A 13,780-nucleotide genomic window follows, 5' to 3' on the forward strand; every position below is an offset into this window, starting at 1 on the left:
TTTTTTTTTTTCATTTTTTTTTTTATTTCTTTCTTTTTTTTTTTTTTTTTTTTTTTTTTTTTTTTTTTTTTGTGGTACTGGGTATCAAACTTAGGACCTTGCGCTTGCAACTGAGCTAAATCTCTCTGGCCCTTCTTCATTCTCTTTTAATAGTGTACCTAGAATACTCCTTAGTTTGTGGTGAACACAAGTAAAATGTGATCAATCTTGGTAGTTTCTATCCCAGTGCTCCCATAGTCTGTCTTATATCCATTTTGTCCTTGTCCTATTCTATTTCAGATTCAGTCTTAGATCCAGCGTTCTGCTCATCTTTTCTATTTCTTTAATTTATCTGCCTCTCCAAAATCTGGGGAACTGGAATTTTTCCCTAAAAACTCATGTGCCTTTATTAGCTTAGTGTTCTGAGTTATCAAGGAAAGATCTTGTTTCAAAGTGAGTTTACCATCTTTCCAGATATGTTAGAATTCTCAGGTTTTCTGATTTATCTTACCTATAATATGCACAAAATGCCAATCAGTATACTGGTTTGCTTTGGCATGTATTTTTTATTATCATAATGTTCTGTTTTTACTGAAGATCTTTATCTTACAATGAAAAAGAATATTGGACCATTTTAGTATAATCTGTAGATACATCTAGCTTTCTCAATAGTATATTTCAAAAATTAATGAAGAGAAACTTTTTAAAACAAGAGTTCCATTTGATTTTTAAGTAACAGAAATTGTAGCTACATTCGTTTGTAGCTACACCCAGCTTACAGAAACAGAAAAATGCATACTCTGATTATAATGAACCCAGTGACTTTACACAATGAGACTTTTAAATCTAAATCTCAGAGTCTAAATTCACAAATATAGAATGGACGCACTTTAGGAAATTTGTCCTGTGAGTACATCAAAAATTGATATGAAGTACAAATGCTCCCGGAAGTAATTGGGATTATGTGTAAGTTCCAATTCTATATAAATTTTAAGTAGGTGTAGATTAAAATGTTCTACAGTTTAATAAGTTATACTAAAACCTGGAGGCATGAACTCATTTTGTGAAATACCCAACTACTTAGAAAACACATTAATCTCTTCCTTCTTTTTATTTTGTTTTTGCTGTTCTGGGGATTGAACCCAGGGTTTTGTGTATGATAGGAATACATTCTACCATTTTCAACCCCAGCCTATTCTTTTGTAATCTCTTATTGAGACATAAACAAGCAATAGTACCGGATAATTTTACAACTATTAAAAGAAGGGAAAATTGGCTCATTTAGCCTAGTTTCAGGCAAGGTAATCTAAGAATACAAAGCACTATTGAACATCCCTACTTGATGTTTAAGTATATGTGCTGCCTGCCGAAGCGAGCACCCCTACTTGATGTTTTAAAAACTGCCTTACAAGTGAATCATGCAATGTCAAGATTTAAAAATTTATAAAGGTGTTTCCTGACTCTAGAATTACAAAGAAAAGCCAATGCAATTTTTTAAATTTAAAAAAGCAATAGGTTCCTTATTCTGCATAATAATGCAGGTAAGAATAGTAGTTTAATCCACATACCTAGTTTTTGTTGGCTTAGTAAGAATAAGGTAATGTGTTTCCCATTACTATAATATTAATTAAAAATAGATATTGTAGTTATGGGGTAGATTGATTTCTAAGATAGGAAACTAGAAACTTTGTTAGAAATAAAATTAACACTTTATTTTAAGTTATACACTATGAACAGTTTATGTAAACTAAGCTTCTGATAGTAAAAAGAAATATTTTTTTGTATTTTTCATCTTAATTTTGGTTTTACAGGTCAAATCTGGCCCCAAACCACCATTTATTATACTGAGTTTTAAAGATATTCTAATTTAAATCTATTATTTTGTAAGAAAGTTACACATAAAGAAATATTAATATTTGTCATGCTTTTCCTTCACTGTCAGAGCAATATGCTACATATAAAGTCAACATCAGATACCAAAAACCAAAGAAGCTTACGAATATCTGGCATAGAATCAACAACATGTATTACTTTATAGATGTGGTTGGATTTTCCTTAGGCAGTGAGTGTCTGATGAGTGCCAAGGTTTATTCCACTCATAATTGTGAATACTCAAATACATTGGTGTATGGAATCATTATGGCTGAGAGATAAAGCCTTCCATTCAAAATAGAGCAAAAAATATTCAAAAAATTAATCTTTGTTCCTTGAATTAGCTACTTTATTATATTCTTTAAACAACACAAATATTAAATAGTTTTAACTCACCATCTTTGAAAGTAAATGTGTTGATGTGATTTTGTGACTACTTAAGAGCCATTCGTGCATAGGACTACCATATTTGTCATCTATGCTTAGGGTTTCATCCCTGAAGAGTTTATTTTCTTTCTTGAATATTTTATGTAGTTGGGGTATACTATCATAGATTGATTCCTTAGTCATATGATTTAAACTAAAAGAATGAGATGCAGATTACAGTGATGAATTTTTCAACCTGTATTTGTTAGACCACAACTCCTCATTGAAAAGACCAAAATTAATATTGAGTAATAAAGTCCATGATTTGTCAAAATAAGCTCTTTTTTTGTTTGTTTTTTGTTTTTGTACCCGGGATTGAACTCAGGACTTTGCACTTGCGAGGCAGGCAGCAGCACCACTGAACTAAATCCCTGGCCCTAAGCTCATTTTTTTAAGAAAAGAAAGGAACTACTGTTACGTGGGCCTGTACTCATTAATCAATCATTAATTTTCTTTTATCAGCTTCTTCTGCCATACCCCTGTATTCATACAAACAATGATTTGGGTATTTCTTCTTAACCTTTCCTAAATCCTGTCTTAATGCCCAACCTTTGTAGGGTGTTTACTAACTTCTTGGGTTTCAAACTGAAATGCCACTGGACTGTTACGCTCTAAGGAGCTACTTTTCCTCCACCTTAATCATAGGCATTATTTTCATCTTGAAGTTAGTAAAATTTAAAGATGACTTTAGTGAGCCTTTTTCTTAAGTGCCCCAGTAGTAAATTGAGCCCTTGTTATAGTTAACCCATAGAAGCTAGGTGACTAATATATTTTTAAAGTAAAACTTTGAAGATACGGAAATGCAAGGAACTTGAGATAGCTAAAACAGTATTGAAAAGGAAAAACAAAAGTTAGAGGACTCATATACTTTCTAATTTGACATGATCCCATTTGTTGATTCTCAGTATCATTTCTTGTGACATTAGGGTTCTGATCAGAAAGTCCTTGCCTATGCCTATGTCTTCAAGAGTTGGACCTATATTACCTCCGAGCAAAGTGTTTCTGTTTTAATATTTAGATCTGTGATCCATTTTTATGTTAATTTAGTGCATGGTAAGATATATGGATCTAGACTCAATCTTCTGCATGTGGATTTTGAATTTTCCTGGCACTATTTGTGAGAGAGACTATCTTTCCTTCAATGTATGTTTTTGGCTCCTTTGTGAAAGATCAAATAGCTGTATGTACCTGGGGTTGTTTCTGCTGCTTCTATTCTGTTCCACTGATTTACATCCCTGCTTTTGTGCCAATATTCTGCTGTTTTAATCACTGTATAGTATAATTTCAAGTCTGGAATTGTGGTGCCATCTGCTTTGCTTTTGTTATCCAGGATTTCTTTTCCTATTCTGGGTCTCTTCTGATTCCATACAAATTTTAGGATTGTTTTTTCTAGCTCTGTGAGAAGTGACATTTGTATTTTGGTTGGGATTGCATTAAATCTTTCTATTATTTTTGCAAGTATAGCCATTTTGATTATGTTGCTCTGCCCAGTCAGAAACAGGGTATTTTTTCATTTTCTCAGGTCCTTCTTGATTTCCATTATCAGTCTGATATAACTGTCATTATAGAGGTTTTTCACTTTCCTAGTTTGATTAATACCTAAGTATTTAATTTTGGAAGTTATTATGAATGGTATTATTTTCCTAATTTCTTTTAAAGTGAGTTCGTTATTAGCATATAGGAATGCTATTAATTTTTGTGTGTTTATTTGGTATACTGCTACACTGCTGAATTTGGTTATTCATTCTAGGAGTCTTTTGGTGGAGTTTCTGGGTCTCATAAGTAAAGGATCATATCACTTGCAAATAATGGTATTGTAATTTCATCCCTTGCTATATATATCCCTTTCCTTTCTCTTCCCGTATTGCTCAGGCTAATGTTTTGAGGACTATTTTGAACAGGAGTGGTGATAATGGATATCCTCCTCTCTTTCCTGATTTTAGAGGGAAGGCTTTCAGCCTTTCTCCCTCCATTTAATATATTGGCATTAGGTTGGTCATAAATGGCTTTTGCCATGTTGAGATAAAGACTTCTGTACCTATTTTCTTCAGGGTTTTTATCATGAATGAATGTTGAATTTTTCAAAGGCTTTTTCTGCATCTATTGAGGTAACCATGTGATTTTTGTCCTTGCTTCTGTTTATATGATGAATTATGTTTATTAATTTGTGTGTGTTGAACCATCCTTGCATCCCTGCAATGAAGCATACTTGGTCATGGTATATGATCTTTTTGATGATTTGTCACATTCAGTTTGCCAGTATCTTGTGAAGGATTTTTGCATCTATATTCATTAAAGAAATTAGCCTATAGTTCTCTTTTTTGGTTGCATCCTTGTCTGGTTTGGTGATAAAAATGATGTTAGCTTCTGAAAATGATTTTGGAAATAATTCTTCCCTCTCACTTTCATTCAAAAGTTTTTGAGAAATATTGGTATTACGTCTTCCCTGTAGTTCTTGTAGAATTCAGTTGTGAATCCATCAAGTCATAGGGTTTTCTTAGCTGGTAGTTTTGTTTTGTTTTGCTTTGGTTTCTTTGTTTGTTTGGTTGGTTTTGGTTTTGGGGTTCTTTTTGTTGTTTTGTTTTTTGTTTTTTGTTTTTTGAGACAGGGTCTCACTATGTAGTTGAGACTGACCTGGAACTCACTATGTAGCCCAGGCTGGTCGCAAACTCACAGTGATCCTCCTCCTGCCTCAGCTTCCTGAGTGCTGGGATTATAGGCATGCACCACCACACCCAGCTTTGTTTTTTAATTATTGCTTCTATCTCATTGCTTGTTATTGTTCAAGATTTTTAAGTCTTGTTTCATTTGTTACAGTGCATATGTATCTAAGAATCTCTCCGTTTCTTCTGAGTTCTGCAACTGTTTGGCATATATTTTTGTGAAGTAGTTGCTAAAATTTTTCTGGATTTTGGCAGTATCCATTGTGATTTCACCGTTGTTATTTCTAGTTACATTAATTTTGTCTTTTCTTTCCTTTTTTTTTTTTGGTAAGATTGGCTAAGGTTGTCTGTTTTATTTTTCAGAGATATAGCTCTTTGATTTGTTGATTTTCTTTGGTATGTTTTTAGTCTCCATTTTATTAATTTCTGCTGTAATCTTCATTTTCTTCCTTGTATAAACTTTGTTTGTGTTGTTCTTGTTTTTCTAAGACCTTGAGATGAATCTTCTTTGATGTTTTTGAGACAGGGTTTCTCTATGTAGTTCATGCTGGCATTGAACTCATTATGTAGCCCAGTCTGGCCTCAAACTCATGGAAATCCTCCTGCCTCAGCCTTCCAAATGCTGCAATTTCAGGTGGTTCCACCATGCACAGCCCATGGTGAATCTTTAGATTATTTATTTGGGCTCATTCTATTTTTCTGATGTGGGCACTCAATACTATAAAATTTCTCCATAGGATTGCTTTCATTATGTCCTGTAAGTTATAGTATGTTATACTGATATTATCATTTAATCCTAAGAACTGTCTTAATTTCCTCTGTGACCTATTCAAGAATGTGTTGCTTAATTACCATATATTTTCATAGTTTCTGTGTTATTGATTTGTTTTCATTGTGCAATGATCTGATCATGTATGTGATAAAATTTTTATTCTGTTGAATTTATTAGGTATGTTTTATTTACTAGTGTGTTGTCTATGTTGGAAAAAGTACAATATGCGGCCAAAAAGAATGTGTACTAAATCCTTTTATTCAAAGATTTGATTCAACTCTCATTTTTTATTGATGTTTTGTTTAGTTGATCTAGTTGTGAGAGTGGGACGTTAAGATCCCCAACTATAATTTTATTGATGTTTGTCTGATCTTTTATAACCATTAGAGTTTGTTTTAGGAAGTTGGGTGCACCATGATTTGGTGCATCTATTTCTATAATTGTTATCTATCTCTTCCTTTTCTTCTTGAATATTTCCATTAACCAATATGTGGTGTTGTTCCTTGCCTCTTTTGCTCAGCTTTGGCTTGAAATCCACTTTATCTGAAAATGGGATATCTACTTCTGCTTGTTTGGTGGGGGTTCCCATTTCATAAAATAATGTTTTCCATCCTTTGATTTTTAATCTCTGGATTCCTTTTTGTGTTAAATATATCTTTTTTATTTCTTTTTAAAACTATTAACAAATATATTTATTTTGGTGGCTTTCTTCCCTACTAGACACACTTTGTTAGAAAGTAGTATTTCTTTTAGTTCTAGGTGGACCAGTAAGCAGATAATAAAACTGTATTTCCCTTGATAAAGGAAAATCATGACTTTGCAAACATGGTGTATTCTCCTTGCTCTACTTCTTTGTTTTCTATTAAATCAGAATTTTCTCCTGATAAGTATGATTCTGTTTTTAGAATGAAGTTACAGGTACATGTTTACAGACTTATATTGTCCAAAGGGCAGCAGAGGCTGACCCAATAGTGCTACCATAGATTGGAGACCTGTTCCAGGTGATCACGACCCTTCACAGTTTTGTAAAGCACAAAAAGAATCACTATGATTTCTTCCACATTTTGCCTTCCTGCAATCCCACACAGAATATTTAACTCTGGTCTGCACTCTTGTGTTTCTTGCAGAAGCATAGGATGAAAACGATAGAAGTCATCTTAACACTTCTAGGATGAAGTTGCTTCTGCGATGATAAATCCTATGATTCCAAATGCCAGGCCCTAATTGTGAGTTGTCTGGATCACCCCAACAAAACCACACTGTGCTTAGAGTAGTGTCCCTCTCCCTGATCTCTTATTTGTTGTGAAGGGATATTGCCACTTTGGATTTGCAGCATTATCTTTCACTTCTTTACACAATAGCTGGAAAAATATTTTTAATAGGGAAAAGATGATTCTTCTTTAGATGTCATCATCATTCTGATAACTTATAACTTATTGATAATTATGTACAAAGTTTCTTTTCTTCTAAAAATGTACAGAACACATAAGATAGCTGTGTGGAAGCATCCCTGCTTTGAACTTTGGCTCTTTGTTGTTAGCTATGCCTATATGAAGAATATACAACTATTTGGAATGCTATCTAGACAGAGGAGTGACTGATATGTCATCTATCTGTGGTCCTAGTGTTTGTGGCACCTCCCCTGGGCACCTAGTTGAGACAGCAGCACACGAGTCTGCACTGCTCTCATGGGATCCTTCGGTGCACAGTGCTGATCGATACCAATTTCCATTGTTTATCTTGGACGCTTTACTTCTGCTGCTGTTTGTCTTTGTTTTCTTGTTGTTCTGGGGTGTCTGTGCTGGATTCCAAACCTTTGTTGTCAGGAACTGCTTCTTTGCTTTCTTCTTTATTCCATTTTTTTTTCTTTTCCTCTCTTTTCCTTTTTTTCCTCGTTCTCCCTTCTGGTACTTCTTTCTCTGCACTGTACACTTCATCTCGCTTATGGGAGGACACAGGTTACCCTTTGCTGAAGGGTGCTGGATTATTTCTCAGACCCGAGTTTTGATTCTTCTTTTGAAGCCACATGTTTTTCCCTTCTTCATGCATGGACCCAAGGATTCCATTCGCTGGCTTCACAGTGCACAATTCTGATGCACTCCATGGTGTGGTTGTTGACTCCCAGCCCTTCTGGGCAATTGTCAAGGCACTTCCCAAGGTGTAAGTAAGATCCACTTTTACACTTTGTGCAGAAATTTTTGTTGAAAAAGGTATCACAGTCAGCTTTACATTTTGTACACTTTTTTATATCTGGATATCGATTTTCATAATATCCACTTGGACATGAAGAGCGACACACTACTATCTGCTCGGTGCCAATTCTTTCCAGAACAAAAATTAGTCGGGGCTTAATACAACATCCACTGCAATCAGAACATTTCGCACAGCATCCTCGACAGCCTTCACTGACATTAGGATGCATTCTCCACTGGCGCCTTCCCCAGGAGGCGTTCTGGCTGCCAGTGTAGTCCATAAAGTTCAAAATAATGATAAACCAATCAGTCACAAGTACATAGTAACCCAGTAAGGTTTCCCTTCTTGGTCTCCTTTTGCTTCTGATTGTTAATTATACCATTTTAAAGGCTGAATGGAGGGACAGGGAGCACCTAACGGACCTCTGGCAGACTGGTCAGGCTCAGGCATCTCCACTGATTGTGGTGTCCTTGAGTTTTTCACACTCCGCTGGCCGGCGGCCATGGGTGTGGCTGTCACCCTGTGGGAGCAGAGCCGGCATGTGGGAGCATCCTGTGTGGCCCCGAGTCTCAGCAGCAGCCATGGGGATCCTGGGAGCGCAGGGGCACCTTGGGCAGCCAGGACAGGGTCAAGGGGTGGCCCAGAGACCCCGAGCTGTAGCCAGCCAGGGCAAGCCAGAGCCACTTCCTTAAATGAATTTCTTGTGTATAGCATATTGTTGGATTTTGTTTCTTGATATGTTCTGCTAATCTATGTCTTTTTGTTTGTGAATTGAGTCCATTTGCATTGGTAGTTATAATTGATAGGTAATCACTCATTCCTGTCATTTTATTAATATCCTGTTATTGTTGTTTTGTTTTCCTTCCTTTCTACTTAATTGGTAGCCTTACCTGATGTATTTATTTTATTGTTCCATTTGACATTGTTAGCTTCATTTTTACTAGGATATCCTTGACAAGTTTTTTGGAGTTTTGGTTTGATTCTCATGAATTTCTTTAGGTTTTCTTTATCATGGAAATATCTAAATTCACCATCTATTTTGAAAGATACTCTTACATGATATAACAGTCTGGGTTGGAAGTTATTTTCTTTAAGAGATTGAAATACTTCATTCCATATCCTAGGTGCCTTTTAAGTTTGTGTTGAAAAATCTTGAAATTCGAATAGATTTCCCTTTCTAGGTAATTCATTGCTTTTCTCTAGCAGCCTTCAAGATTCTGTTCTCGGGCTGGGGATTTAAATCAGTGGTTCTGCCACCTGCCTCACAACTGCAAGAACCCAAGTTCAATCCCCTGAACCAAAAGAAAAGATTCTGTTCTTGTGTTATATTTATGTGGTATGGAGTGTGTTTTGTTGTTTTGTCTTCTGATCATGGATATTTGGAGTTCTATATGCTTCACTTATCTGTATGTTAAATTCCTCTTCTATGTCTGCAGTGATTTCTGTTATTACTTGTGCAAGCAGGTTTTTATGTACTTTGTGCTATCTTCTGATTTTTCACTGAATCCATTAGTCTTATATTAGTCCTCCTTGAGTCATCTAGGAGCTGTCAGGTGCATTTTACATGTTCCCTTGTTGTTTTAAAGGTATCACTCTTAACTGATCACTGATAAGCAACCTGTCCTCTAGGTCTGACATTTACATTGGTCGCTTCTGTGACCTATAGTTTTAATCATGTTTTTAATCTCCTAGATTTCTATTTGGAACTTTCTTATGGATACCCATTCTTTTCTGTGCTGGTGACTCATGCTTTGCATCTCTTTTTCTAGCTCCACTTAGTGTTTATTTGTGTCTTCTCTAGACTCACTGATCATTTGTTTTAGTACAGTCATTATGTGATTAGTTATTTCTTTAAATTCACCAAGCACCTTGTAGACTGTTTTATCTCTGTTTCGTACCCTTTTGGACCTATCTTCCGTGTAGCTTATGATTTCCTCCCCCTCAGTGCCCCCGTACCAATTTGGGGCAAGTTGGGAGATTCTGGAGATTTTAGAGGCATTTTATTTCCTCAACTTTTTATGTTTTTTTGGGAGTTTTCTTTGTTGTTTTGTGCCAGGATTTGCAAATTCTTTGCCCCAGAGCCCTGTTCTTTGGAACTGAGCCACATTATTGTTTATGACACCACCACCACCCCAGGTATTACCATACAGAAAATGAATTCCTAGCTACAACTGTGTTACCCTGTCTATGGTAGTAAAGTCAGCAACAACAGCAGCATCAAATGTCAATTGAATATTGACAAGCCCTAAGAACCACTCATGAACAACCTTTATCAAAACAAAAAGGACTCTGATTTTAGTGGAAGCACGCCTCCCTTATATTAACCAATAGTAATTCAGAGCACTGATTCCTGCTGGATGTTGGCAGCAGTGCTAGAGCTCAAACGTATTACTAGACTATATGCCTTCATTTCTAAGACCATACCCTCTTATGACTATTCCCACTGAACCTGTCCTCCCACAACAGATACAGGCCCTGTGATCTTCCGGGTCTGAACCTGGGCCTTCCGGAGTATCCCAGAAGATCCCTATTTAGCTCTCTCCCTCGCCAAAGCTCTCACTTAGTCTCTGTTGAATGGTATCACTTTAGTCCTGAAGTGAGACTCTCTTCTTGAGCATTGGTTTCTTCTTCTATCACATCAGTTGGTTGTGAACTCTTGCCCTGTGTTGTGGAGGAGAACCTGGGGTCTGGAAATGAGATGTGAGCTTCCCGGTTCTTCCTGGCACCAGCATGGAGCCCAGTGAATGGCAAGACCAGCTGGGAGCAGGATGCACACTTCATTTTCATAGTTCCTCCTGGGTCTGGCTTGGGGCTTCAAAGGCAGTGGGAGCCACAGACATGTGCTTCCCAGACCCTTCTAGATCTGGCACAGGGCTCTCGCAGGAGGCCACATCACCAATTATTAAATAAGCTATCTTTCCTCCAACATGTTTTTGGCCCCTTTGCTGAAGATCAAATACCTGAATATTTCTGGGGATTTTTTTTTTATCCTTTATTCCATTGATCCACATGTCTGTTTTTGTGCCAATACCATGCTGTTTTTATCACTGTTGCTTTGTAGTATAACTTGAAGTCAGGTATTGTGTTACCTCCTGCTTTGCTCTTATTTGCACAGAATTGCTTTTCCGCTTTTGAGTCTCTTCCGTTTCCATATGAATTTTTGAATGGTTTTCTCTAGTTCTGTGAAGAATGCTATTTATTTTTAGTGGGATTACATTAAATCTATACATGACTTTTCAATGTATAGCCATTTTGACTATATTGATTCTGCCTCTCTGGGAACAAATGACATCTTTTCATTTTCTGATGTCCTCTTCAGTCTCCTTTTTCAGAGTACTATAGTTTTCTTTATGTAGGTCTTTCACTTCCTTGGTTAGGTTAATTCCTAGGTATATAATTTTTCTTAATGCTAATTGACACTTGATCTTAGCCAAAAGGCCGAGAAGCGATCTTGATGCTAATTGAAAATGGTATTGTTTTCCTAATTTCTTTCTCCTTGAGTTCATTATTGTAATACACAAATGCTACTGGTTTTTGTGTCCTGCTATGTTGCTGACATTGTTTATTAATTCTAAGTGTTTTTGGTGGAATTCTTTGGGTCTTCTATGTAGAGTGTTATGTCATCTCCAAATAATAATTCAACATCTTTTTTCCTACATGTATCCTTTTTGTTGCTTTCTCCTGCCTGAGTGCTGTGGCTAATGTTTTGGGTACTACCAGTATTATGAACTGAAGTAGTGATAGTGTGCTTCTGTTATAACTTGTGTTTAGATGTCCCCCCAAAGCCTCATGTGAATGAGGTGGGGCTTTCTTTTCTGGAGGTAGCTGAATCTGGAATCTGTGATGCTGTGATTAACAGTGATTACTAAACCACTACATATGAATGATTGGTTTGGCACCACCCTAATCCTTGTAGTCTTTATGGGATAAAAAGGGCAGAAAGACACTGTTAAGGTCTCCTGTTGCTTTGACTACCATGTGGGTACCACGAACTGTTTCTACTCTGCAACACCCCTCTGCCATGTGCCACTCTGCCTTGGAGCCACATTATGGACTGAAATTTCTGCAAACTGTGAGCCACATACATAAACCCTTTCCCTTCTAACTTTGAGTGTTGGGAATTTTTTCTCAGCAATGAGAGAAAAATAACTAACACAGTATCCTTGTCTTATTTGTCATAACAGATGTTGGTCAGGTATTTCTGTACCAATTCTCTTCAGTTTTTAACATGATGTGGTTTGAGATTGTGTCAAAGCCTTTTCTTCATCTATTGATATGATTGTGTGGTTTTTGTCCTTGCTTCTGTTTATGTGGTATTTTTCATATGTTGAACGAAACCTATTTGATCATGATATATGATCCTTTTGGTGATTTGTTGCATTCTATTTGCCAGAAACTTATTGAGGATTTTTGCATCTATATTCATGAAGGTGATTGGCCTGTAGTTTTCCTTTTCAGTTGGTTATTTGTCTGGTTTGGGGATCAGAGTGATGCTAGCTTTTTTAAATGAGTCTGGAAGCACTCCTTCCCTGTTTATTTCATTGAAGAGTTTGAGGAGTAGCAGTGGCATAGCGAAGGCTTTGAAAAGTTCAGCATTGAATTCACAAGGTCCTGGACTTTTGTGGGTTGATAATTTATATATGTAAAACTTTCTCAATTTCATTGATTGTTATTGGATTGTTCAAATTTTTTATGTCAACTTGGTTTATCTTGACAATCTCTGTGCATCTAGTAATTTGTGTGTTTCTTCAAAAATTTCCAATTTGTTAGAGTACAGTTTTTCATAGTAGTTCCTGTCTTCTGGATTTCAATGGTATCTGTTGTAATTTCACCTTTTTCACTTCTGATTGTATCGATGTGAGTCTTTTCTCTGGTTTGGCTAAGTCTCAATCTATTTTGTTTATTCTTTCATAGAATCAACTCTGATTTGTTGAATCTTTATATTTGTTTTTAGTCTTAATTTCATTAATTTCTGCTCTGATCTTTATGATTTACCTCCTTAACTTCAGTTTGGACTGGATTGCTTTTGTTTTCTACTCTCTTAGGGTGCCTCATTGGGCTATACATTTGAGCTTGCTCTGTTTTTCTAATGTGATCATTGATTGCAATATAACCTCCATCTTAGGACACTTTCATTGTGTTCCATAAGTTCTGGAGTGTTGTACTAGCCTTGTCATTTGCTTACAGAAAATTTTTAATTTCTTCTTGATTTCTTCTGTGAATTATTAGGTATTCGGGAATGTGTTATTAAGTTTCAAGTGTTTCTAAATTTTCTGTGGTTTTTACTGTGATTAATTTTTAGTTTCATTGCAGTATGGTCTGATAGTAAATATAGGATGATTTCAATTCTTTTATATTTATTTAACAAGTTTTTGTGAACTACTATGTTGTCTATTTTGGAGAAAGTTCCTTGTACTACAGAGAAAAAATATATACTCTGTTGCAGTAGGATAGAATACTCTGTAGATATCTATTGAGTCCATATGTTCAAGGGTATGGGTCAGTTCTGATATTTCCTTATTTTTTGTTTAGTTGATCTATATCTTCGTCAAAGAGGGGTATTGAAGTCACCTACTATGATTGTGTTGGTATTACTGTTTAACCATATGAACTAGATTTGTTTTTGTTTCTGTTTTTTGTTTTGTTTTGTTTTGTTTTTTGATACTGGAGATCAAACTTGGAACTTTGTGCTTGTGAGACAGCCAATAGAACCACTGAGCTAAATCCCTGGCCCCTAGATTTGTGGTTATATAATGAAATCAAGATTGAATCCAAAAACTGTATGCAATAAATAAATCCTTAATATGGAAATTTCACCCTTGAGGGAGAAGATATCAAAGGGGTTAGAGGGTATAAAACGGAGGAGGAGGAGGAG

General features: G+C 35.9%; 1 protein-coding gene and 1 pseudogene across 1 annotated transcript in view; one reads left to right on the forward strand and one right to left on the reverse strand.

Moving 5' to 3' along the window:
* Tbc1d8b (TBC1 domain family member 8B) overlaps positions 1-13,780 on the forward strand; it is an 84,244-nt gene that overhangs the window by 35,701 nt on the left and 34,763 nt on the right. The gene's annotated exons all lie outside the window — the stretch shown is intronic.
* LOC104855252 lies at positions 7,399-8,619 on the reverse strand (annotated as a pseudogene).

The sequence above is a fragment of the Fukomys damarensis genome, unplaced genomic scaffold (assembly GCF_012274545.1).
Source record: "Fukomys damarensis isolate Sample0158 unplaced genomic scaffold, DMR_v1.0_HiC HiC_scaffold_39, whole genome shotgun sequence".
Lineage (NCBI taxonomy): Eukaryota > Metazoa > Chordata > Mammalia > Rodentia > Bathyergidae > Fukomys > Fukomys damarensis.